This window comes from Triplophysa dalaica, chromosome 22 (assembly GCF_015846415.1).
Source record: "Triplophysa dalaica isolate WHDGS20190420 chromosome 22, ASM1584641v1, whole genome shotgun sequence".
In the NCBI taxonomy this organism is placed as follows: Eukaryota; Metazoa; Chordata; class Actinopteri; order Cypriniformes; family Nemacheilidae; genus Triplophysa; species Triplophysa dalaica.
The window spans coordinates 19,214,305-19,220,722 of NC_079563.1; positions in this window are offsets into that span (position 1 = coordinate 19,214,305).

Sequence of the window (6,418 nt, forward strand, 5' to 3'; positions counted from 1 at the left end):
CACGCGCTCCTGAGCGACTTTGAAGGCTGGGGGCGGAGAAGTCTCGCGGCAGAATAGAAGTGTTTCGAAATGTTTTATTTGCACAGCCTGTACAAGCGAATGGCATTTCTGAAGCTTACTTGACATTCAATACATGCACAGAAAAAAAGAGAAAAGAACAAGGTGTTACACTATAGACACCCACAGGCGAGTGACAGCAGTTTAAATCCTTTTACCCCGTGCAACGCCATGAGTGGCTTAAATAAAGTGGTTATTAATATTAATCAGATAATACAATAGTTAACATGTAAGTGATAATGCACAGGCAGCCGGTTGTTATCGCAGAAATGAGCCCCGACAGTGTGATCAGGAGCCGACGCGAAGCGGATCTTCTGTCACACTGATGGGGCTTATTTGGCGATAACAACCTTGATCCATGAGAATAAACTGGACATGAAATGTTAACGTGAAATATTTTATTAGGTCATTTTTAACCAATTGCAGACCTTCCGTGAGGAAAAGCCGTTTCGGTTTTAAGGTAAGAAGCGACGTTGTCACGAGCAGGAAATTTGGTTTAATCATTTGTAAATATAATGTCATATTTGTTATTTCTATTCTCAAATGCTATTAGATTGTTAATGATAATCTTTAATCCTTAATTTTTATATTTTTACTAAGCCTTGTTGTGCAAGCACTGTTGAGCTTGTGCAGAGGCAGCAGCTTTTGCCAGAGGGGAACTGGAATCCCCTGGTTGGGCCTGGGTTCCCCTGAGGTTTTTTTTCTCGATGGGAGTTTTGGGTTCCTCACCACCGTTTGCATATTGTTTTGCACTATCTGCCTGGCCGGGGGGGCTGCTTTAGAATTCATACTTGTATTAAATGTGTCTCATGTACAGCTGCTTTGTAACAATGAAAATTGTAAAAAGCGCTATATAAATAAAGTTGAGTTGAGTTGAGTTGAGTTATTTAAAGACATTTGAATATTTAATTTGTCAAAATGATGTGCTACATTCGGGTTGCCGTGTTCGGGTTGTAAGTTTTGAGAAGTTGTTATCTGGAAATAACGAAACTTCAAAATTGGCGACTGTCCAATCAGAATCAAGCATTCCAACGAGCCGTGTAATAAAGCTCATCAGAACGATACTATTAGAGGCGTAGCTTCGGTCGAGGCTGTCCAATCAGAATTTAATGTTAAAACAAGTATTTACATGTGTGGCATGCTGAATTGTCTTAGAAATTGCTGTTGTAAACCTCATTATGAAGGCATTTTGGCAACATGGCGACCCTTTGATTAAAGGAGTACAACTTTTTTTCTCATTATGTTTCAATTTAATGTTATTTGTACAGCGCTTTTTACAACATTTCATTGTTTCAAAGCAGCTTTACAGGAAGAAAAACAACACAAAAAGAAAAGAAAATCACACACAGAGCAAATGTTCTTGGTTAGTGAGGAGAGCTTTTAATAGCGATTTGTTTGAAGCTGACAAACTTTCGTCATAAAAACGTAAAAAGTTTACAAAACTTGGCACCTATAGCTTCCTTTGTTCTCTGTCAACATTAACGCACTCACATACACCGTACTATCCAACAAACAACTCCACTTATTCTTGATAACTAAAAGAATAATAACAAAAATACAGTTTAATCAAAACAAATCAATGTGAATATCTCCTTTTTGTTTTGTTCAATGTTCTCCCATTTGAGGACTTCCAAGAATTATGTGCAATCAAGAGCATCACATTTAAAAGCATCACATTGTCATGGTCCTGCCTCTTGTCATGCTTTTCCAGTCTTGTGGCAGTCCCACGTGTTTTGTGTGCCAGCGCACGGTCATTGTTGGTTATGATGTCCATGAGCTCATGTGTCTCGTCTCTTTATCCCCCTCGCTTCCTCGTTTAGTTTCCCATCAGTGTTTCCCAACACCTGCCCCTTCTTAATTACCCTTTGTTAGTTCCCTATTAATGCCCTTGTGTTTGCTGTCCTGTGGTTTGTTTTGTTTGCTCTGCACGAGACTTTGCCAAGTGGATTATCATATGTTGGATTGATGCCGTGTTTCCATAGTTCTGTGAGTGTAAATTTTGACCCTGTTCTTCTATTTTTGCCCTCTTGTGGGATGTCTTTTGTGTGAAGTTCTTTTTTTTTCATTAGGTTTTCCCCCCATCGTGGGCTTTTTTGTTTTGTTAATAAAGTTTGTTATTGGTGACCCGCTGTCTGCACTTGGGTTCTCTTCCTTGCACAACCCCTTACATCACATATCATAACATAAAACTCTTTGAGAGCAAATTCTATCCATATTCATTTTTTAAGAGTATATTGAAGGTTTTGTGCCTTTTCTCAACAAAGAGTCAATGACATGCATGTTAAAGATGAGGCACATGTGACCTTGACATGCCTTCTGCTGCAAGCCTCTCCCACAACCTTCCCATCATTCCTTGGAAAACCAGCAGAAACATTTGAATCTCGGCCTGTGTGTTTTATAGTTTCTGAAGAAAAGATGAACAGGATGTGCTTATTTATGCACAGTGTGTGTCATTTCCAGGAATTGCTCTCTTTACCTTAAAATGGTAGTAATGTAGAAATGTTGTTTTTATCTGATCGGGTTGTGTTGACAGTTTGGTCTTTGATGTCGAATGATATTTCTCAAATACACATAGAGTTCTAACATATAGCTAATTTGAAAATAACCAGTAAGAGCTGTAATAAAGACATTTTTTAGTCTCCTATATTTCTATGAGCGTTGGCTGGAAAATAATGGGCTTGTTACAATGAAATATTTGTTATGTCCTTGAATTGAAGGCTGTTCTGTTTATCTGACTGCATCTGAATCTCATTAAATAGAGCAGGCAGTATAGTCAAAGTAAGATTCATCCATCAAACATGTTATTTTGGGAAGATCTAGATGTTTTCAATACTGACAAAATATCATTAATAGTACATCGCCAACCGGATTCATCACAAGAGAAACGAGTGACACAAGACTTTCAGATTCACCAACTGACAGGTATTACTCTCTGATTTCTGAGAAAGTGTTCTGCACATGAAGGTTTCTTAAAGTTAGAATTTGTATTTTTATCTCGAGAATTTTTTTTTTTTAATAGTTCAGTTTGTAAAAGAGGTCTGGTCATAGCACTCATGATAGTAATCTATAACACATGGAAGAACCCAAAAAGTGTTTTGCATCTCTTGGCAAAGGTTTTATTATGTGAAACATGAGTGATGTTCGTCAGATGGTGAGTGATCTCAAAAAGCCAGTTTGATAAGTCTTTCTGCATAGTGAAACTTCTGTTGCCAAATAAGTCCGTTTTTACAAGGATCGAATGTTTTGCAACTAACAATTTCCCCAAAATTCAACATCAGTTGTGAAACATCAAACACAGCAAGAGGTCTATTTAAATACAGCAATCCCATAAATACACAAGTAATTGTGCTTTAAACTGGTTTCTGTTTATTCTGGTTTGTTAATCTAGTGTTTTTCAAAACTATACAGTAACATCCTGGGAAAACCAAGTTGTATTACAGCAGGGTGTACATTAATCAGATATTAGTTTGAAAGATATAGTGCCCAAATCGGTTCATGATATAGAACACTTTCTTAAACGCAAGCCCCGACAAATCTCATGTCAGACAATCTCTCTCATAGCTTCTCTATGAGAGCTGCAGGGGCAGGAATTTGAGTTAAGCGTCTCATCTGTTCATTAAGTCTAAACTCAGAAAAAAATCTAACTTTCTCTTTGGCACAGATATGAAGGAAAGAGAGAGCTCAACAATGTGTATGAACACAATGAGACAGTTCCGCTTAATAACAGTAGAGGGCAGTAAAGAGTTCATTGCAAGGAAATGGAAAGTGCATGATTCAGTCAAATATCCTGATGACATTTAATATAAACATTTTACGAAGTTATATGAGGTTCACAGTTAGCCTAGAGACTTTTATTTTGCATAAAATATATTCTAATTTTACATTTCTTTAAATCTTATTTATACAACTTCACATCCTAATGTCTCAGTTTACCGTAACCAATAATAGACTCAGAAGATTGCCTTTTAAGAATTGTTAGAAATCTATCTACTGGTGCTTTACAATGACATTTTCATTGAACTAATATCTAATGAAACTTTTTCATAACCATATCATACATCAAAAATAAATAAATCATGATAAATTGTTATTCATGATAAACAATTTATTTGAACGGTTATTTTATTTTATAAACAAAATTTGAAGAACCTTTATTTTTGGTGAAGCAGGTAAATCGGGTGAACAGAGGCGCACGAGGAGTTCAATGGTGTCCAGTAACATCATTTGCTCTGATGGTTTTACCATGAGGGCATTTGCTCCTTAATAGCTCGAGTGTAAACTGATGCTTGCTTAAAGTGACAGTTCACCCAAAAAGGAAAATTCTGTCATCATTTGCTCACCCTCATGTCATTTCATATTTGTTCTTTGTCCTGATGAACACAGAGAAAGATATTTTCAACATTAACTGCAAAGTAGAATAAATTAAATCGTAGTCAAAGGTGCACCAGAACTGTTTGTTTTCCTAAATTCTTCAAAATATCTCACTTTGTGTTCAACGGAAAACAAAAATGAGACATTATTTTTTCCTACTATGGTAGTTTGGTCATGTCACAGAACTCAAAATTGCTAAAATCATTACAAGTATCTTTCTTTGTGTTTAACAAAACAAAGACATTTATAAAGGTTTGAAATAACCTGTAGGTGAGTAAATGATGACAGAATTTAATTGTTTAAGTGAACATTCCCTTTAAATGGTATGGGCCATTGATTAAAATCTGACATCTCTCTCCTCTCCATCCCTTGTTTTCTGCTGTTCTCCATCAGACTCGAGCCGTCAGGTCAAGCCATATGTCCTGTGTGTGCTATTTAAAGGAACACTCCACTTTTTCTGGAAATAGGCTCATTCTCCAACTCCCCCAGAGTTAATAAATCTATTCAATGATCTATGCTAAGCTATGCTAAAAGTGCTTTCGACAGACCCAGAGATCGGCTGAATTGATTCCATAACAGTAAAACTCAACTTTTTAACTCTTGGGGGTTTGGAGAGTGAACCTATGTCCAAAAAGAATGGAGTGTTCCTCTAAAAAGCAACAGAGCCCACGCTGTAAATAAATGAACCTCACCTTCATCAGGACGTGCGCCCTCTGGAAAAACTCTTAATAAAACAAGGAGCCCATCTGCCACGAACTCAATTCATTCATAAATTCATTACCTGAGTGTTTATATTTCTATTAGATGATTTTCTGAATCTTTACGTCTACATTTTCATTTATTCATTTGGCAGACGGTCTTATGACCTAATTCTTAATTTCTGGCATTTGAGGCCAAATATTGAAGGGTTGGTTCAGCAGCACGATAGCGTTTGCTAAGCACAAACCTCATTAGGATCTTCTGCCTATTAAAGCAATCACTTTAAATCAAGATTGATTAATGGAAAGAGTGAATCCTCAGGGAGGTTTTAGAAGTGGAGTGACCGAGAGAAAGACAAAGGTCTTTGTGTTTCCATAAATACACTTTATAATTATTCCGTCCCCTTTGTGTCATACAAACCCCCACCTCACTTTCCCCGTAACAAACCTTCAGAACACGTTATGCATTCTTGGTGAATTATTTGTTTATTGCGTTTGCATTCGTTATGCAGTTTTCATTATTTTCAGAAGGACGTGCACGACCGCATGTTTGGGCACCTGCATTCGTTTGTGTCTTCTGAAATAATTGTATTTTTATAAGGTGCCATGTGAATGTGATGTTCTGTAAAGTTTTCACCGTTGCTTTGCTATTTTGGAGTGTGTAATGTTTAAATGCACTGGGGGGCAAATAAACGTATTAAAAACTGCATAAGCCAAGTGCACATCTCTCCTCCAGTCAGGCGTGAATGGTTTCCAAAGGAATCTTCATTTCATTGAGGCAGCCTACGGGTTGTGCTACAAAATGAAGAAAACAAGAAAAAAGTATTATAAAATGAATTGCGATACATTGTTCTTTGGGTTCTTGGCAGTAATACCACACTGTAAAAACAGTCTTATTAATCCCCATTTATGAATGTCACTAGGTTTGCAAATATCTAAGCTATAAAAAGTATAAAAAAGTGTAGTTTTAACCTTGACAACACAGTAGAGGTTTGATGGCCGGAATGCTGTACGCTTCTGCATTTGCATAATCACAGCAGTGCCACAAACTTGATATGAAACCAAATATGAACGTCATTAGCCGAATAACTTCACAAAGGCACAATTCATTGCTTGGCTAATGAGTTTCATGAACAAATGAGTTCATATGAGAATTATAAAACATTCATGGTGTTGTCCCGATTACACAAATAAAACATTATAAGACTTGTGGACGTGTACGAATATTTTCATAATGATAAAATAAATGGGAAAAATTACATTTCATCACTATCCATCTAAAAACTTGGAAG